Consider the following 19,579-nt stretch of genomic DNA (forward strand, 5'->3'; position numbering starts at 1 on the left):
TGGGAGAACCAAACGGCGGGTATAATTATCAGTATGCCGCACCTCAGAATTCCTATATTGCTATGGAAGACCTTACCCCGACTGGATGGGGTGATCAAATTGGAAATGACGAAAGTTTCACAAGTCCCGTCACTGAGCAATATCAAAATCCACCCAAAGAAGTATGGGACACGCTAGGAGAACCCAGCGACAAATATGACTATATGGTGAAATATTCCGCTCCTCCAAGCTCACAAATTGCTATGAAGGACATTATCCCAACTGGATGGGATGAACATTACGATGACAATTTCGCTTTCGAAGAAGCCAGGAAAATACCAAATAACGAGGGTTGCTTTCTGTCAGCATACACTCCTCATCAGGATGCACAAGTCTCAATTCAAAACATCATCCCGACTGCATGGGACGGCCTTATTGAGCATCTCGCTCAGCCAACAGAGATATCTCAGCCTGGGCTCTCGTATCCAGCAGAGTATATCCCTTATCCCGAAGGATCACCGGCTCATTTTCCCACTAATGAAATCAATGCTGTGGAAGATGAAAAAGACAACTGCAACTGGAACAGCTGGATACTCCCTGCTCACAACAGTGGATTGAACAACTGGAAAGCTGAGGATGTGATCTCCTTTGACCAGGAGTAAATGCCATTTCCTGTTTTCTTTGTGTATATTGTGCAAAGATAAAAAGGGTTCCTGAACAATCGAACCATGAGCTTGAAAGCCGTGTGCCTTAGCACACCGGTCCTTCTATAAGGGCTTATCATATCATGATCATGTGCATTCAATAAAATCATGGGACGCTTGCATATTTAAATTTTGTGATCCTTTTTCCTTCTTTCTTCGCTTTCAAATAGCTATGTTTTTTCTTCACACACTCACATAACTAACTTGCAGATTCACATACACTCTGGATCCAGTCAACAACGATTCTGCTATTACCCGTCATGACTTTGAAAATCCGATCTACCAAACTGAGGACGAAAGTGAGGAAGATTGTGAAGTGCCAAGAGAACTTGCAAGGCTGCTAGAACAAGAAGACAAGGCCATACAGCCTCACGAGGAGCCAATTGAGGTCATCAACTTGGGCAGCAACAAAGAAAAGAAAGAAGTCAAAATAGGGGCTGATTTAGAACACAGCATCAAGCAAAGACTGATTCAAATGCTGCGAGACTATGTCGAGATATTCGCCTGGTCCTATGAAGATATGCCAGGCCTTGACACGGACATCGTAGTTCATCGCCTGCCAATCAAAGAAGGTAGCACTCCAGTCAAACAGAAACTACGAAGGAGTAGGCCTGATATGTCAAAAAAGATCAAAGACGAGGTTGAAAAACAGTTCAATGCCGGATTCCTAAAAGTTGTAAGTTATCCTCCTTGGATAGCTAACATCGTCCCTGTACCTAAAAAAGACGGGAAAGTCAGAATGTGCGTGGACTACAGAGATCTGAACCGGGCAAGCCCCAAAGATGATTTCCCTCTACCACACATTGATGTACTGGTTGACAATACCGCACAATGCAAGGTATTCTCCTTTATGGACGGATTCTCAGGGTACAATCAAATCAAGATGGCACCCGAAGACATGGAAAAAACAACCTTCACAACACCCTGGGGAACCTTTTGTTACAAAGTAATGCCCTTTGGTCTGAAAAACGCAGGAGCAACCTATCAACGTGCAATGGTAGCGCTATTTCATGATATGATTCATCAAGAAATAGAGGTGTATGTCGATGACATGATTGCAAAATCCAACACCGAGGAAGAACATCTGGGTCATTTACACAAGTTGTTTGACAGACTCAAGAAATACAAGTTGCGACTGAACCCAAATAAGTGTACCTTTGGAGTAAGATCCGGCAAACTCTTAGGTTTCATCGTCAGCAGCAAAGGTATTGAGGTTGATCCCACCAAGGTTAAAGCCATTCAAGAAATGCCTATACCTCGTACCGAGAAACAAGTCAGAGGATTCTTGGGACGTCTAAATTACATCGCCCGATTTATTGCCCACATGACTACTACTTGTGTGCCGATCTTCAAACTGTTGAAGAAAGATCAAGTGGAAAGGTGGAATGACAAATGCCAGTTAGCCTTTGACAAAATCAAAGAATATCTCCAAAAACCTCCAATCTTGTTGCCACCTGTGGAAGGCAGACCTCTGATAATGTACCTAACTGTGTTAGAAGACTCAATGGGGTGTGTACTAGGACAACATGACGAATCCGGCCGAAAGGAGCACGCAATCTACTATCTTAGCAAAAAGTTTACCGATTGTGAAACAAGATACTCACTACTCGAAAAAACTTGTTGTGCCTTAGCTTGGGCAGCTCGCCGACTAAGACAGTACATGCTAAATCACACCACTTTCCTAATCTCCAAGATGGATCCCATCAAATACGTGTTCGAAAAACCTGCTCTCTCTGGAAGAATAGCGAGATGGCAAATGATCTTAACAGAATATGACATTCAATACACTTTACAAAAAGCAATCAAAGGAAGTGTGGTAGCTGATCATCTGGCTCATCAAGCAGTGGATGATTATCAAGCATTGAACTTTAACTTCCCAGACGAAGACATTATGCTAGTCAATGACTACAAACAATCAGGACCAGAAGAGGGACCCGAGCCAGGATCCCGGTGGACTATGGTTTTTGACGGAGCTTCTAATGCACTTGGCAATGGCATCGGAGCTGTGATCATTTCCCCCGCAGGAAGTTACACACCGTTCACTGCCAGATTATGCTTCAATTGCACTAACAATATAGCCGAATACGAAGCATGTATTCTGGGTCTCAAAGCTGCAATCGATCTAAGAATCAAACTCCTGGAAGTCTACGGAGACTCGGCCTTGGTAATCTACCAAGTCAAAGGGGAATGGGACACAAAGCACCCAAATCTAATTCCTTACAAAGAATATGTGCTGAGTTTGATTCTTTACTTCAAAGAAATCACTTTCGAACACATCCCACGCGAGGAAAATCAACTAGCTGATGCTTTAGCTACCATGTCATCCATGTTCAAAGTCAGGTGGGACAACGAGGCGCCTATGATCACCATTTACAGGCAAGATGAACCATCCTATTGCAATGAGATCAATACCGAAGGAACCGAGGAAAAACCATGGTTCCATGAAGTAAAAAGATATCTCGAAGCTCAGGAGTACCCTGAAGGGGCATCCATTAACGACAGAAAGTTTCTAAGGAGATTTGCTGCCAAATTCTTTCTAAGCAATGGAACCCTATACAAACGCAACCATGACTCGACTTTACTTCGCTGTGTAAACAAGAAGGAAGCAGAACAGATCATGGAAGAAATACACAATGGTACCTTCGGTACTCATTCCAGTGGACATACAATGGCTAAAAAGATCCTGAGAGCAGGTTATTACTGGTCTACCATGGAAACAGACTGCCATCATCACTGTAACACCCGTATAATTTTAATATTAATTTAATTGGATTATTGAATTAATAATTAGAATTATTAGGGATTTTGTGAAAATAATGATTAAATGATGGTTTATGGCATTTGGGTCATATGAGTAATTAGTAAAAGAGGGAGGGTGGTTTTATAATCCTTTTTACTAAAATATTATTATTTTCATAAGCATTTGGGATTTGGGAAGAAGAAAGAACGTGAAAGAGCAAAGGGACTGAGAACACGAAGAGCTGAAGGAGATCTGTAGAGGGAGAGACCAAAGATCAAGATCAAGTATCTGAGGTAAGGGGGGACTCTCCATTTAATCTCTATTATCGTGTTATGAGTAGTAATGTTGATTAGGAATATTGTTTGGTTGATTGATTCTAATTTCTGAAAAATTCATCTGTGTTCATCATTGGGATTGAACTGTTAATCCCTAACAATTGATAGATTTAGGGTATGATGAATAGAATTGGTTAGAGAATCATATGCTATTGTTGTGGATGAATTCGTACACTGTTAGATGCATTTTTCTGGTTTTTGGACTCAATTTCGTGGACTGGTATGAGTGGGAACGAATGGGTTTTTGGACTGTGTCGAATTCTGCAGGTTGCTGGGCATTTCTGGTGTTTCGCGTATGAAACAGTGCCATACGCGTATGGCATGAGGCTGATACGCGTATGGGGGACACTCCCAAGGGGCTATACGCGTATGATACGCAGCTGCCCTGTCCCAAGAACCATGTACAAGTGAGTTGCGTATGAGAGCGTATGAGGATGCTCATACGCGTATGGGAATAATTAAAGAGGAAAATTATTCTGGTGATACGCGTATGGCAAGGCTGATACGCGTATGGAACTTTGGAAAGAGGAAAATGGCTCTGATGATACGCGTATGACAAGCTGATACGCGTATGGGTTGGTCTCTAGGCCATTTTGTGTTCTGGTGGATTGCGTATGATACGCGTATGAGGCGTGTTGAAACGCGTATGGATGCGTATGAGGCATAGTGATACGCGTATGGCGTGCTGTGTGTGAAATTTTCTGTTTTTGTGATTTTTCTGGAAAGTTCGATGATGTGTAACTTTCGATTGGTATGCCTGTTTGTGTACTGTTTAGTACTGTGTAAACCTTGTGATGTGATTCTGTGGTTTACTGATGATTGATTATGTTGAATGATGTGATATATATACGAACATGCTTGTTATTGATGATGATGATGATGAAATGAGTATAGTTGATGCTACTCATAGATTGGTAATGATGGAAGTATGTTATATATATGTTACATGCATTCATAAACATGAGTTGAATCCTATATGATGAGAGGATTCATCGAGGGGCAGAATTCCCATTGTGTGGAATTGGTGCTGGCAGGACCGTTTCTGAATTGATGATAGATCGGTCGGTGGATGATTCCACTGGTGATGATTGGTACCACATGCATAGTGTCAGTTTCATACATGTGCATGATTTGCTATAATATGATTATGTATGTTATGTGTTGATTGTTTGTTTGTCTGTGGACATATGATTGGGGATTGTCTGAATATGAAACGGTTGGGTGAATGATATAACTATGATATGTTATTATTTATGATGTGATAACATTGGTTAACTGTGATGAGACTCACCCTTACTTGTTGTCAATTTTCAGATTGAGGATAGCGGCGTGACTTGATGAGGATTAGCTCATAAGTCTGTTTTTGGTTTTAGTGTCGGTGTCATGCTCTGGTAGATGTAACACTGGGAACACGTTTGTGTATGAGTTTGATTATAACTCTGTTTGGTTGTTGATTGAGTCAGACACATTAATGATGAATGTGGACTCTTTGTGTTTTTAATTCCGCTGTGTAAAACATAATCTTGTTTAATGAGTTATAAATTCAGTTGTTTTCAGTGAATGCATGACAGGTACCGACGTGTGTTTTATTATTTATGAATTGTGATACCCCTTGCATGTCTACTCTGATTTGTTAATCGTTTAATTGCCGCGGGTTATTAGAGGGGTGTTACAATAGTGGTATCAGAGCATAGTCGGTCGTTGTGACCAGAGTCTTGTGTCAGTCTTTTGTGTATGCGACTAATACGGGTTATTGTCGATACTTTTGTTCTGACTGGGTTATTTGTGGTTAAGCAGAACAATGGCTGGAAGAGGAAGAAACGATGATGCACTCGCTGAGGCTCTGGGCATGATTGCTGGTGTGCTTGGAGGTGGGACTGTAGGAGCAGGGATTGGTGCTGATAGGCAACTGGGGAATTTTCAGAGAAACAATCCTCCAATGTTCAAAGGCACGCATGATCCAGAAGGAGCTCAGAAATGGCTCAAGGAGGTCGAGAGGATTTTCCGAGTCATTGACTGCGCTGAGAGCCTCAAGGTGAGGTTTGGCACTCACATGTTATCTGAGGAAGCTGACGACTGGTGGTTGTCAACTAAGGCTGAGCTGGATGCTGGTGATACGGCAATTACCTGGACTGTATTCAGGAGAGAATTTCTGAGGAGGTATTTTCCTGAGGATGTCAGGGGAAGAAAAGAAGTTGAATTTCTGGCACTGGTGCAAGGCAATATGTCGGTGCCGGAGTATGCTGCCAAGTTTGTGGAATTGGCAAGGTACTATGTGCACTATAATGAGGACGAAGCCAGTGAGTTCTCGAAATGTGTCAAATTTGAGAATGGTCTTCGTGACGAGATCAAGCAAGGTATCAGGTACCAGAGGATCCGGAAGTTTGTTGACCTGGTGGATTGTAGCAGGATTTTTGAGGAAGATAATATCAAGCTGAAGTCATCTCACTCTCGCGAGTTGGTTGACAGAAAGGGTAAGAAGCCTATGGATAGAGGTAAGCCATATGGTAGGGGTAAACCTGTAGATTGGAAGAAACCCAGTGGGGGAGATTCCAGTGCCCGTATCAGGTGTTACAATTGTGGCGAGATGGGACATCGTAGGAATGAATGCAAGGTTGATCAGAGGAAGTGTTACAAGTGTGACCAAGTGGGTCATATTGCTGCTGACTGCAAGAAAAGGATTGTGACCTGTTTCAACTGTGGAGAAGAAGGTCACATCAGTCCTAATTGTCCTAAGCCAAAGAAGAACCAGTCAGGAGGAAAGGTTTTTGCTTTGACCGGATCAGAAACTACTCCAGAGGACAGGTTGATTAAAGGTACGTGTTTCATTCATGGCACACCTTTAGTTGCAATTATTGATACTGGGGCAACTCATTCTTTTATTTCTTTGGATTGTGCTATGAGATTGAATCTAGAGATATCTGATATAAATGGAAGTATGGTTATTGACACTCCTGCGTCGGGTTCAGTAACTACTTCGTCTGCATGCTTGAATTGTCCGGTTGACATTTTTGGTAGAGAATTCGGGATGGACCTAGTGTGCCTTCCGTTGAAAGAACTTGATGTAATCCTGGGAATGAACTGGTTGGAGTTCAACCGCGTTCATATCAACTGTTATACCAAGACGGTAATTTTTCCTGAAGAGGTTAGTCATGGTAATCTGGAGATGACCGCTAGGCAGGTGAATGAAGCTATCGGTGATGGTGCAGCAGTGTTTATGTTGTTTGCATTGATGAATGTGAAAGAGAAAGTGGCGAGTGGCGAATTGCCTGTGGTGTGTGAGTTTCCAGAAGTCTTTCCAGAAGATGTGAATGAATTACCACCGGAAAGAGAAGTGGAGTTTTCTATTGAATTGGTTCCGGGAACTAGTCCAGTGTCGATGGCACCGTACCGTATGTCGCCGTCTGAATTGGCTGAACTGAAGAAGCAGTTAGAGGAATTGCTTGAGAAGAAATTTATTCGTCCTAGTGTTTCGCCGTGGGGTGCGCCTGTGTTATTGGTAAAGAAGAAAGAGGGTTCAATGAGGTTGTGTGTAGATTACAGACAATTGAACAAGGTCACTATCAAGAATCGGTATCCATTACCGAGAATCGATGATTTGATGGATCAACTGGTTGGAGCACGTGTATTTAGTAAGATTGATCTGAGGTCTGGGTATCATCAGATACGTGTGAAAGATGACGATATTCAGAAGACTGCTTTTAGAACGAGGTATGGACACTATGAGTATTCTGTAATGCCGTTTGGGGTTACTAATGCACCTGGTGTTTTTATGGAATATATGAACAGGATCTTTCATCCTTATCTCGATAAGTTCGTGGTGGTATTTATAGATGACATCCTGGTATATTCTAAGAATGAGGAAGAACACTCAGAGCATCTCAGAACTGTGTTAGAATTGTTGAAAGAAAAGCAACTTTTTGCCAAACTGTCGAAGTGTGAATTCTGGTTGGAAGAAGTTAGTTTTCTTGGACATGTGATTTCTAAAGATGGTATTGCTGTGGATCCTACAAAGATAGAAGCTGTATCTCAGTGGGAAGCTCCGAAGTCAGTATCAGAGATTCGTAGTTTTCTTGGTCTTGCAGGTTATTACAGAAAGTTCATTGAGGGATTTTCAAAGTTAGCATTGCCGTTAACTAAACTGACCAGGAAGGGACAAGCCGTTATTTGGGATGCCAAGTGTGAAGAAGGATTCCAAGAGCTTAAGAGGAGGTTGACTAGTGCTCCTATATTGATTTTGCCGAATCCGACAGAATCATTTGTGGTCTATTGTGACGCATCACTGATGGGTTTAGGTGGTGTATTGATGCAGAATCAACAAGTGGTCGCTTATGCGTCGAGACAACTCAAAGTGCATGAAAGGAATTATCCGACTCATGATTTGGAGTTGGCAGCTGTGGTGTTTGTTTTGAAGTTGTGGCGACACTATTTGTATGGTTCGAGATTTGAGGTGTTCAGCGATCACAAGAGCTTGAAGTACCTCTTTGATCAGAAAGAGCTGAATATGAGACAGAGAAGGTGGTTAGAATTTCTGAAGGATTACGATTTTGGTTTGAATTATCACCCGGGTAAGGCAAACGTCGTGGCTGATGCATTGAGTAGGAAGACTTTGCATATGTCTATGTTAATGGTGAAGGAATTGGATTTGATTGAACAGTTCAGAGACTTGAGTTTAGTGTGTGAAGGTACTCCTACTAGTGTTAAATTGGGTATGCTGAAGTTGACTAGTGGTATTCTTGAAGAAATCAGAGAAGGTCAGAAAGCTGATGTTGGATTGATTGATAAGTTGACTTTGGTTAATCAAGGCAAGACTAATGAATTCAGAGTTGACGAGAATGGTATACTAAAGTTTGGTGACAGAGTTTGTGTTCCTGATGTTGATGAACTCCGAAAGCGTATTTTGGAAGAAGGACACCGTAGTGGGTTGAGTATTCATCCTGGTGCTACTAAAATGTATCATGATTTGAAAAAGTTGTTTTGGTGGCCGGGAATGAAGAGAGAAATTGCTGAATTTGTGTATTCTTGTTTGACTTGCCAGAAGTCGAAGATTGAGCATCAGAAACCATCTGGGTTTATGCAACCGATGTTTATTCCTGAGTGGAAATGGGATAGCATATCCATGGATTTTGTTTCGGGTTTGCCGAGAACTGTCAGAAATTGTGAAGCTATCTGGGTTGTGGTAGATAGGTTGACGAAGTCTGCACATTTTATACCGGTAAGAATGGATTATCCGATGGAGAAGCTAGCTCAGTTGTATATTGAGAAGATAGTTAGTCTTCATGGTATTCCTTCGAGTATTGTGTCGGACAGAGATCCGAGGTTTACATCTAAATTCTGGGAAGGTTTGCAGAAAGCTTTGGGTACTAAGCTGAGATTGAGTTCTGCTTATCATCCGCAGACTGATGGACAGACTGAGAGGACGATTCAGTCGTTAGAGGATTTATTACGTGCTTGTGTGTTGGAAAAAGGAGGTACTTGGGATAGTTATCTGCCTTTGATTGAATTTACCTACAATAACAGTTATCATTCGAGTATTGGCATGGCTCCGTTTGAGGCTTTGTATGGTAGGAGATGTAGGACGCCGTTGTGTTGGTACGAATCTGGTGAGAGTGTTGTGATTGGTCCAGAAATTGTACAACAGACTACAGAGAAGATTAGAATGATTCAAGAGAAGATGAAGGCTTCTCAGAGTCGACAAAAGAGTTATCATGACCAGAGGAGGAAGACACTTGAGTTTCAAGAGGGAGATCATGTGTTTATGAGAGTTACTCCTATGACAGGGATTGGTAGGGAATTGAAGTCGAAGAAGTTGACTCCGCGTTTTATTGGACCATTCCAAATCTCTGAAAGGGTGGGAGAAGTGGCTTATCGTATCGCTTTACCGCCGATGCTTGCGAATTTGCATGATGTGTTTCATGTATCTCAGTTGAGGAAATACATTTCAGATCCGTCCCATGTGATCCAAGTGGATGATGTACAGGTGAAAGATAACTTGACGGTTGAGACTTTACCTGTGAGGATTGAGGATCGAAGGCTGAAGCAATTGCGTGGCAAGGAAATAGCTTTGGTCAGAGTAGCTTGGGGAGGACCAGCTGAAGGCAATGTTACCTGGGAGTTAGAGAGTCAGATGAAGGATTCTTATCCAGAGCTCTTTATCTAAGGTATGTTTTCGAGGACGAAAACTCTTTTAGTGGGGGAGAGTTGTAACACCCGTATAATTTTAATATTAATTTAATTGGATTATTGAATTAATAATTAGAATTATTAGGGATTTTGTGAAAATAATGATTAAATGATGGTTTATGGCATTTGGGTCATATGAGTAATTAGTAAAAGAGGGAGGGTGGTTTTATAATCCTTTTTACTAAAATATTATTATTTTCATAAGCATTTGGGATTTGGGAAGAAGAAAGAACGTGAAAGAGCAAAGGGACTGAGAACACGAAGAGCTGAAGGAGATCTGTAGAGGGAGAGACCAAAGATCAAGATCAAGTATCTGAGGTAAGGGGGGACTCTCCATTTAATCTCTATTATCGTGTTATGAGTAGTAATGTTGATTAGGAATATTGTTTGGTTGATTGATTCTAATTTCTGAAAAATTCATCTGTGTTCATCATTGGGATTGAACTGTTAATCCCTAACAATTGATAGATTTAGGGTATGATGAATAGAATTGGTTAGAGAATCATATGCTATTGTTGTGGATGAATTCGTACACTGTTAGATGCATTTTTCTGGTTTTTGGACTCAATTTCGTGGACTGGTATGAGTGGGAACGAATGGGTTTTTGGACTGTGTCGAATTCTGCAGGTTGCTGGGCATTTCTGGTGTTTCGCGTATGAAACAGTGCCATACGCGTATGGCATGAGGCTGATACGCGTATGGGGGACACTCCCAAGGGGCTATACGCGTATGATACGCAGCTGCCCTGTCCCAAGAACCATGTACAAGTGAGTTGCGTATGAGAGCGTATGAGGATGCTCATACGCGTATGGGAATAATTAAAGAGGAAAATTATTCTGGTGATACGCGTATGGCAAGGCTGATACGCGTATGGAACTTTGGAAAGAGGAAAATGGCTCTGATGATACGCGTATGACAAGCTGATACGCGTATGGGTTGGTCTCTAGGCCATTTTGTGTTCTGGTGGATTGCGTATGATACGCGTATGAGGCGTGTTGAAACGCGTATGGATGCGTATGAGGCATAGTGATACGCGTATGGCGTGCTGTGTGTGAAATTTTCTGTTTTTGTGATTTTTCTGGAAAGTTCGATGATGTGTAACTTTCGATTGGTATGCCTGTTTGTGTACTGTTTAGTACTGTGTAAACCTTGTGATGTGATTCTGTGGTTTACTGATGATTGATTATGTTGAATGATGTGATATATATACGAACATGCTTGTTATTGATGATGATGATGATGAAATGAGTATAGTTGATGCTACTCATAGATTGGTAATGATGGAAGTATGTTATATATATGTTACATGCATTCATAAACATGAGTTGAATCCTATATGATGAGAGGATTCATCGAGGGGCAGAATTCCCATTGTGTGGAATTGGTGCTGGCAGGACCGTTTCTGAATTGATGATAGATCGGTCGGTGGATGATTCCACTGGTGATGATTGGTACCACATGCATAGTGTCAGTTTCATACATGTGCATGATTTGCTATAATATGATTATGTATGTTATGTGTTGATTGTTTGTTTGTCTGTGGACATATGATTGGGGATTGTCTGAATATGAAACGGTTGGGTGAATGATATAACTATGATATGTTATTATTTATGATGTGATAACATTGGTTAACTGTGATGAGACTCACCCTTACTTGTTGTCAATTTTCAGATTGAGGATAGCGGCGTGACTTGATGAGGATTAGCTCATAAGTCTGTTTTTGGTTTTAGTGTCGGTGTCATGCTCTGGTAGATGTAACACTGGGAACACGTTTGTGTATGAGTTTGATTATAACTCTGTTTGGTTGTTGATTGAGTCAGACACATTAATGATGAATGTGGACTCTTTGTGTTTTTAATTCCGCTGTGTAAAACATAATCTTGTTTAATGAGTTATAAATTCAGTTGTTTTCAGTGAATGCATGACAGGTACCGACGTGTGTTTTATTATTTATGAATTGTGATACCCCTTGCATGTCTACTCTGATTTGTTAATCGTTTAATTGCCGCGGGTTATTAGAGGGGTGTTACAATCACTCCCGAACATGTCACAAATGCCAGATATACGCTGACAAAGTACATGTACCTCCAGTTCCGTTAAGCGTCCTGACGGCTCCTTGGCCTTTTGCAATGTGGGGTATTGATATGATTGGAGAAATCAAACCTACTGCCTCCAACGGACATCGCTTTATCCTGGTCGCTATTGACTACTTCACAAAGTGGGTAGAAGCAGCTTCATTTGCTTCTGTTACCAAGAATGTGGTGGCCCGGTTCATCAAATACAATCTCATTTGTCGGTACGGCATCCCTGAACGGATTATCACGGACATTGGCACAAATCTAAACAACAGAATGATTACTGAACTTTGCACACAGTTCAAGATCAAACATCATAATTCCTCTCCATATCGACCAAAGATGAACGGCGCGGTGGAAGCTGCCAACAAGAACATCAAGAAAATCATACAAAAAATGACAGTAACCTACAAAGACCGGCATGAGATGTTGCCTTTTGCTCTTCATGGTTATCGCACATCTGCGCGTACTTCAACAGGGGCAACTCCATTCTCCTTAGTCTATGGTATGGAGGCAGTTCTTCCAATTGAAATTCAGATTCCTTCCCTAAGGATTATGAAAGAAGCCAATCTAGACGAAGACGATTGGATTCAAACACGGTTGGACCAGATAAACTTGATTGATGAGAAAAGGCTCGCAGCTATTTGTCATGGTCAGCTATACCAAAAGGTATGATCAAAGCCTTCAACAAAAAAGTCAAAAGTCAAGCATACCAAACTGGTGGCTTGGTTGTCAAACGCATCATCTTACCACAAGGTGATCCCAGAGGCAAATGGACTCCCACCTACGAGGGACCATTCATAATCAAGAAAATATTCTCCGGCGGCGCCATGTTGCTTACCACCATGGATGGTGAGGATTTCCCACACCCTGTGAATGCTGACATAGTCAAAAAATACTTCTCTTAAAAAGAAAAAAAAACAGCTCGCTAAGTTGAAAACCTGAAAGGGCAACTTAGGCAAAAAAATGAGCGTCTCGGTGGATTGAAAACCCGAAAGGGCGGTCCAGGCAAAAATTAGAGACTAAACAAATACTATCCCGGTAGGCTGAAAACCTGAAAGGGCAGCCTAGGAAAAAGTTAGGGAATGAAGCATACAACTGTGTTCCGTTCAGCTGCCTACTCACCATCAAGATTCAACACCTCAAAGACACCGATCAGTCCAATCACTTTCTTCCAACAAGTGAGGGATGAGATGCTCGAGGACAGATTGGCAATAGCAGAGTTGAAACTTGACTGGATCGTTTTCACATAGCTATTTATCTTCATAAATATTTTCCAAAACTTTCTGACAATTTCCTACTTCTAGGATTGTTGTCTCCCTGTGCTAACCAGCCTATCATGGCTCTTTTTCAAAAAATCAATGCAGCTTAGGCTCAAAAATCACTATTTTCACTTTTTCTGTTTTAAATACGTAAACTTCCCAATGATAATTTTGAATGAACATGTGCATTTGAATATGATTGATGTTTACCAGGAAAAACAGGAATAGCATTCAGGAAATGTCCCAATTATCTGGACATCATCCCATCAGAAGAAAATCCCCAAGAGAAACATTTCTCAGCAAATTCCTCAATAAGATTTTCTCTCCAAGAGAAGTCTTATCCCCCAGCAGGGTTGTTCCAGATTACTATCTTCAGAAGGTGTGATCCCCGCGCCCGGACTTGGTCAGATAGTGCATCGGAGGATTATGCATCTTCCTCATTCCCATTTGAAAGGGCATCAGAGCTTCCAGCTACCTTTCATTCTCAAGAGATATTCAAAGATCCTTCAACAGAATACCAGGGTTCTCAAAGAATTTCCCCAGCCAAGGGTACTCAAACAAGACAAAAGATCATCAACGATCACAATATAGTCATATCCAGATGACTGGCGGAAATTTATTTTCCCAAATAGAAGCTCGACATCTCACATTCATACATCACATATTCATATTCATACATCATACATCATACATCATGCATCATGCGCATATTCATACACAACATAACATGCATATTTCTCCGGGAATATCTCACATTTACATGCATCATAAACATTGCATATCACTAACTTGATTTTTCAGGTAGACGGATATCTTCAACAAAGATGTTCTCAATCACATGCAGTGTTCACCTGAATTCCATGAACGGTTCTCTCAGATATAATCAAGTCGAAGATTCATTCTGATCACTTACCAACTCAAAAACAGACATCACAGATCTAAAGTTGATACCTCAGACGGTTCCAGAACGATCTAGCATCAAAGATCTAAAGCAATACCTCAGACGGTTCCAGAACGATCTAGCATCAAAGATCTAAAGCGATACCTCAGACGGTTCCAGAACGATCTAATATTGCAGATCTAAAGCGATACCTCAGACGGTTCCAGAACGATCTAATATTGCAGATCTAAAGCGATACCTCAGACGGTTCCAGAACGATCTAATATTGCAGATCTAAAGCGATACCTCAGACGGTTCCATAACGATCTAACATCACAGATCTAAAGTTGATACCTCAGACGGTTCCAGAACGATCTAACATCACAGATCTAAAGTTGATACCTCAGACGGTTCCAGAACGATCTAGCATCACAGATCTAAAGTTGATACCTCAGACGGTTCCAGAACGATCTAGCATCACAGATCTAAAGCGATACCTCAGACGGTTCCAGAACGATTTAACATTGCAGATCTAAAGCGATACCTCAGACGGTTCCACAATGATCAACTTCCAAAATCTAAATCGGAAAAACTTTGGACAAGTTCCGTAACGATTATCTTCCAAGACTTAAAGCGGTAACCTTGGACGGTTCCGAAACAGTCAACACAAAGACTTTCAAATCCTTCATCAAGATATAATCAATGGATTCATTCTGATGAACAAACCATCAACACATTTACCAGGTAGCATCTGAAAGCCCATCTCAGGTAATGTTCCAATCTGCCAACAACATTTCGCAGACGACATTCAAATACAACTTCCAACATCTCTTCTGATCAAGGTAAGTGCAAATTTTCAGGGCATCTAAATATTCAATCATCTTCTACCTTCAGATTTCAGACAATCTCTTCAGGTTTAAGAAGATTGAATAGGGGCAACTGTTATACCCCAAAATTTGCCCGCATCTTTTTTCAAGAAAAACTCCAATCTGAAAATTAAGAGTCTCATATAATCATGAATTTTTATTTCAACAAATATCCTGACATATGAAATACTTAGTTTTTAGAATTTTTCTTATAAAGTAATTTGGCTTGCAGTTGAATTTATTCTTACGCAAACGCCAAATACTGTTTATTACTTCACACATGCTATTTATTTATTTACAGATAAATAGTACTGACACAATTGGTACAGAGTTAAATCTTTTTGCAGGCGCAGAATCAGGAAACTCAGACTGTACTGGTAACAGTAAATATTAGTTATTTATTATGTCTATGTTTTTTTTCTAACAAGTCATGTAAATAAACTTTCATTTTTCACATAAAACAAAAGCAAAAACAACAAAAAAGAAAATCAACTTTGACTGTTGATTTTTCACTCTAACTGCTACGTCAATACCTGAACAGTCAGTCGACAGCCAAACTGCTGGCAGTATAATTCTCAGTGTTTTGTACCATCAATCAAATCAATCTTTCACAATTCAAAATTCCAAGATTTTTGTTCTAGAAGTCTTCTGAATATCACGCGATTAGCAGAGACTCAACACTGCACAAAAATCAGGTACGCTTAACTGTCTCCTACATAAATAGTCCCTGACTAGGGTTTTCTTGTTTTTATAGGAGAAACAAGTTTTTGAGAGCTCAAATGGATTTCATACACATCCATATATCTCAAAGTACCATCATACAAATTTTCAAACTTCAATTCACTCAGACGCACCGTCAGCAGCTCAAACAGTCAACAGACGACCCGTTTGACCAAAAAAGTCAACAGACAGTCAAAAATGATTTTTTTTGTCAAAGTCCATATTTTGTCAAAGGATTCATAATTTGATCATTGGATGATCATAATTCATCAAGGAAAGATCAAAAATCAACAAAACCCTAAGATTCAAAATTAGGGTTTTTGCCTGAAAAGTCAACTCAACTTTGACTGATCATAACTCTCTCATCCTTCATCCAAAAAATTCAAACCAAAGCTCATTTTGAAGGAAATTCAATTATCTTTCAAATGCCATTGATCCCATGGTCATTGGATTCACCATTTGAAAAATATGATCAAAGACATTACAGGTCATTTTCAAATTCAACAAAAAGACACTTTTTTCAAAAGGACACACAAGGAGCATCAAAAATCATTTTGACATGAGACCAAAGACATTGGTTAGAGGACTCTTTGAGGTTTCCAAAAAGTGAAAGATCTCCTTCATATGACAAAAATTGAGGGATTTACACCTTGTTGAAGTTGGCTAAATTTTGGGAAAATGCATGAAATCAACATTGCTCAAAAATGTATTTTTTCCAAATGGGGCCAAGTTTTCATGGTTCAAATATCATTTCCATGTTATTATGGGCCTCCCACGACCAAGACTAAGCCCACACCATTTTTATTTCATTTTTTGCATAATTTTATCTTATTTTAAGATTTAATTAAAAGGAAAATGGATGGATAATGGGTAGCTTAATTTCCAAGCATGACTCACCCAAGGAATCTTCATCTTTCTGCAGAGAATTGAAGAGCAAGGCAAGTGCATTGAAGACAAGAAGACTTGGTCAATAATTCAAAGCTTTTTAATATAAAAAATTCAAGAATTCCACAAAGGCAACTAGATGCTTCTTAGCTTCAATTCTAAGCACTCAATGCTTATAAATAGGCTAGCATACTTCAGTAATGCAGGAGACAGAAATCAGAACCTAAGCATAGTGTGTAACATACTTGTAATCACTTGTTTTCTTTCAAGGAAATTTAAAATTCGAATTTTAATTTCCAGCTTGTTTCAATTCAAACTAAACACTTAAACATCATCCTCAAGTATCATTGAACGTGTCTCAATCAATTGCAAGCTCTGAAACCTCACAAATCGAGCTACACAAGCCACGGTTTGTTCAAACTAAAATCAACTTGTATCTCATAACACACGCATATTTAGCAAGATGTAGACATATATTTGGATTTGGTTTGAGGTGTAGATCATTTCTGGAAACTTAATTGAAGTTTGGACACCTATACGAGGAACCACCATTTTAGGGTTCTTACTTTCAAATTTAGGGTTTTATGATCCATGCAAAATTGCAAGTTCTAAATAGCACCATTAAAATCGCATGAACAATACGAACTTAACCATGGCATCGCGCCAAATTTATACTCATGTTTGCTTGTATTCGCTATTATTAACAGGTGTAAAAGATTGGAGTTTTTACACCACCTGCAAATGAACGGTGTAAAAGCCCATCTGAAGGTTGAAGATGATGCGTGGCGTCCTCTGATTGGCTGGGAGGCGCGCGCGTGATTTTTTAAACTGACCTTGGATTCAGTGTTTTGCAGGTGTTCCACGTGCTATGGTCCCTCATGCTTTCCACCATCTGATCCATCCATCTCCTAATCCAACGCGCCGGATCATGCAGCCACATCATGTTCCCTCACATGCATACCACATCTGATTAGTATCCTTTTATTTTCTATTTTTATTTTAATTTCTTTGTTAAATTAATTAAAAATAGTTTCAAAAATCCAAAAAATACACAAAAAATATTTTTAGACTTCTAAAATAATATATTATTTTCTGAAATAAAAATATTTTATTTTTCTTCAAAATTTCAATATTTTGCATAATTAATTAGTATATATTTATATATTTGCTTTTTAATTATTCTAACCAATCAAAAAATCATAAAAAAATTGTTCTTTATATAAAATATTGTTTATATATTATAAACTAATTTTGTACATATTTTGAATAATTTTCTCTTTAAGTTTTAATTATTTGTGTAATTATTTGCATAATTATGTTTAATTAGCTTAAATCAATTTCAAATCAATTTCCAAAAATTCCAAAAAAATTAGTTTTGTTTTAAAATTAATTGACAAATATTTTGTACATATTTTAAACTTAATTTCTAGGTTTAAATCTATTTTCATCTTTTTTCTTCATTTTAATTTAATTAATCATGCATTAATTATAATTAAAACCAATCATAAAAAATCCAAAAACATGCCTTCTATTTTTCTTGCAATTTAAATTCCTAGATAAATGTATAGGATGTCAAATTCATGTAAATAGGCTAGTTTACATTTCCTGCACAATCGATGTAATAGCGTAGATTTACTTTCCGCACTTTACATTTCCGCATTTTAATTTCCAGCAAATATAAACTGCGTGTATGTCAAAGATAAAATTGAACCGTTAGATCACTAACTTCAAAGATAAAATATCTGAATACAAACACAATCACACTTGCACCTTTCAAGGTAATCCCTTCTCATTCTTTTCAAAATCAAAGTCAAAATTCTACTGTTTCGAGTACAAAATCGAACCTTTTGTTTGTATCCGGTGAAAGGATAGATTTTTAAAGGAAATAAGGATAAAGACCTTACAACTCAGGGTAGACCTCCTAGTTTGCTTGCTCAAATCAAAACAAACAAAATTCTCATACATTGTTGTTTTTCAAAACAAAACTTTCAAAAAAGACAATATTTTGTATACATCCAAACACGGATTATTACAAAGTTAACGTTCTTTTCAAAACATCTTTCGAAAGATAAACAAGCATTTTGTATACATCCACACACGGATCATTACAAAATTCAATTTACAAAAGTATTTGAAACCACATATGAGCATTCTAAAGCAATTGAAAAGTGATCGAAAAACAAGTGAGCTAAGCAAACTTAAGAGCCCATGGATAACCATGGATACAAAGGGTGCTAACACCTTCCCTTTGTATAACCTACCCCCTTACCCAGAATTTCTTAAAGGTCTTTTTTCTGTTTCTTTTATAAACCTTTCCTTAATTGGATAAAATAAAAGGTCGGTGGCGACTCTGTGAATTTTCAAAATGCGAAAGCATTAAGCGATAAAAAAGAGTCAGTTCACGTATCTCTACAGATCAGAGGTATGGCCCGGAATTAAAAACGGAGGTCCACATACACCTCCAAAGAATTTGGCTGAAATTCTTCTGGTTCTCGAGAATCCAGATTTTGAAATCCCTTCTCCTGTGTTTGCTGAAGATGCTTCTGAGGTAGAAGCTGATGCCGAGAAACAAACTATAGAGAATCACCCTGCTATGAAATCTCCTCTTAAGAAAAATCAAGCTGATGTTCTCATGGTCGATGCTGCTGCTGAGACTCCTCTTCTGGACAATAGCTTTGATGCTTCTTCTGCTGGACCTTTTGTTCTGATGAACACCATGAAGGCTCTTCAACAGAATCAAGCTGATCTTGCTTCTCGTCTGGACAAGCATGAGGAAACTCACAATGAGTTCAGATCTTTTATGAAGACGCATACAGAAAGCACTGCTGAGATTCAAAACCTTCTGGCCAAGATAGCTTCTAAGCTAGGCTAGCCGTAGTGTGTCTTGGGCTTAGATGTTTTCATTTGTTTCTTGCATCTGCTTCTATCCCTCTTGTATTCTTCTGAT

Source organism: Vicia villosa, linkage group LG7 (genome assembly GCF_029867415.1).
Source record: "Vicia villosa cultivar HV-30 ecotype Madison, WI linkage group LG7, Vvil1.0, whole genome shotgun sequence".
Lineage (NCBI taxonomy): Eukaryota > Viridiplantae > Streptophyta > Magnoliopsida > Fabales > Fabaceae > Vicia > Vicia villosa.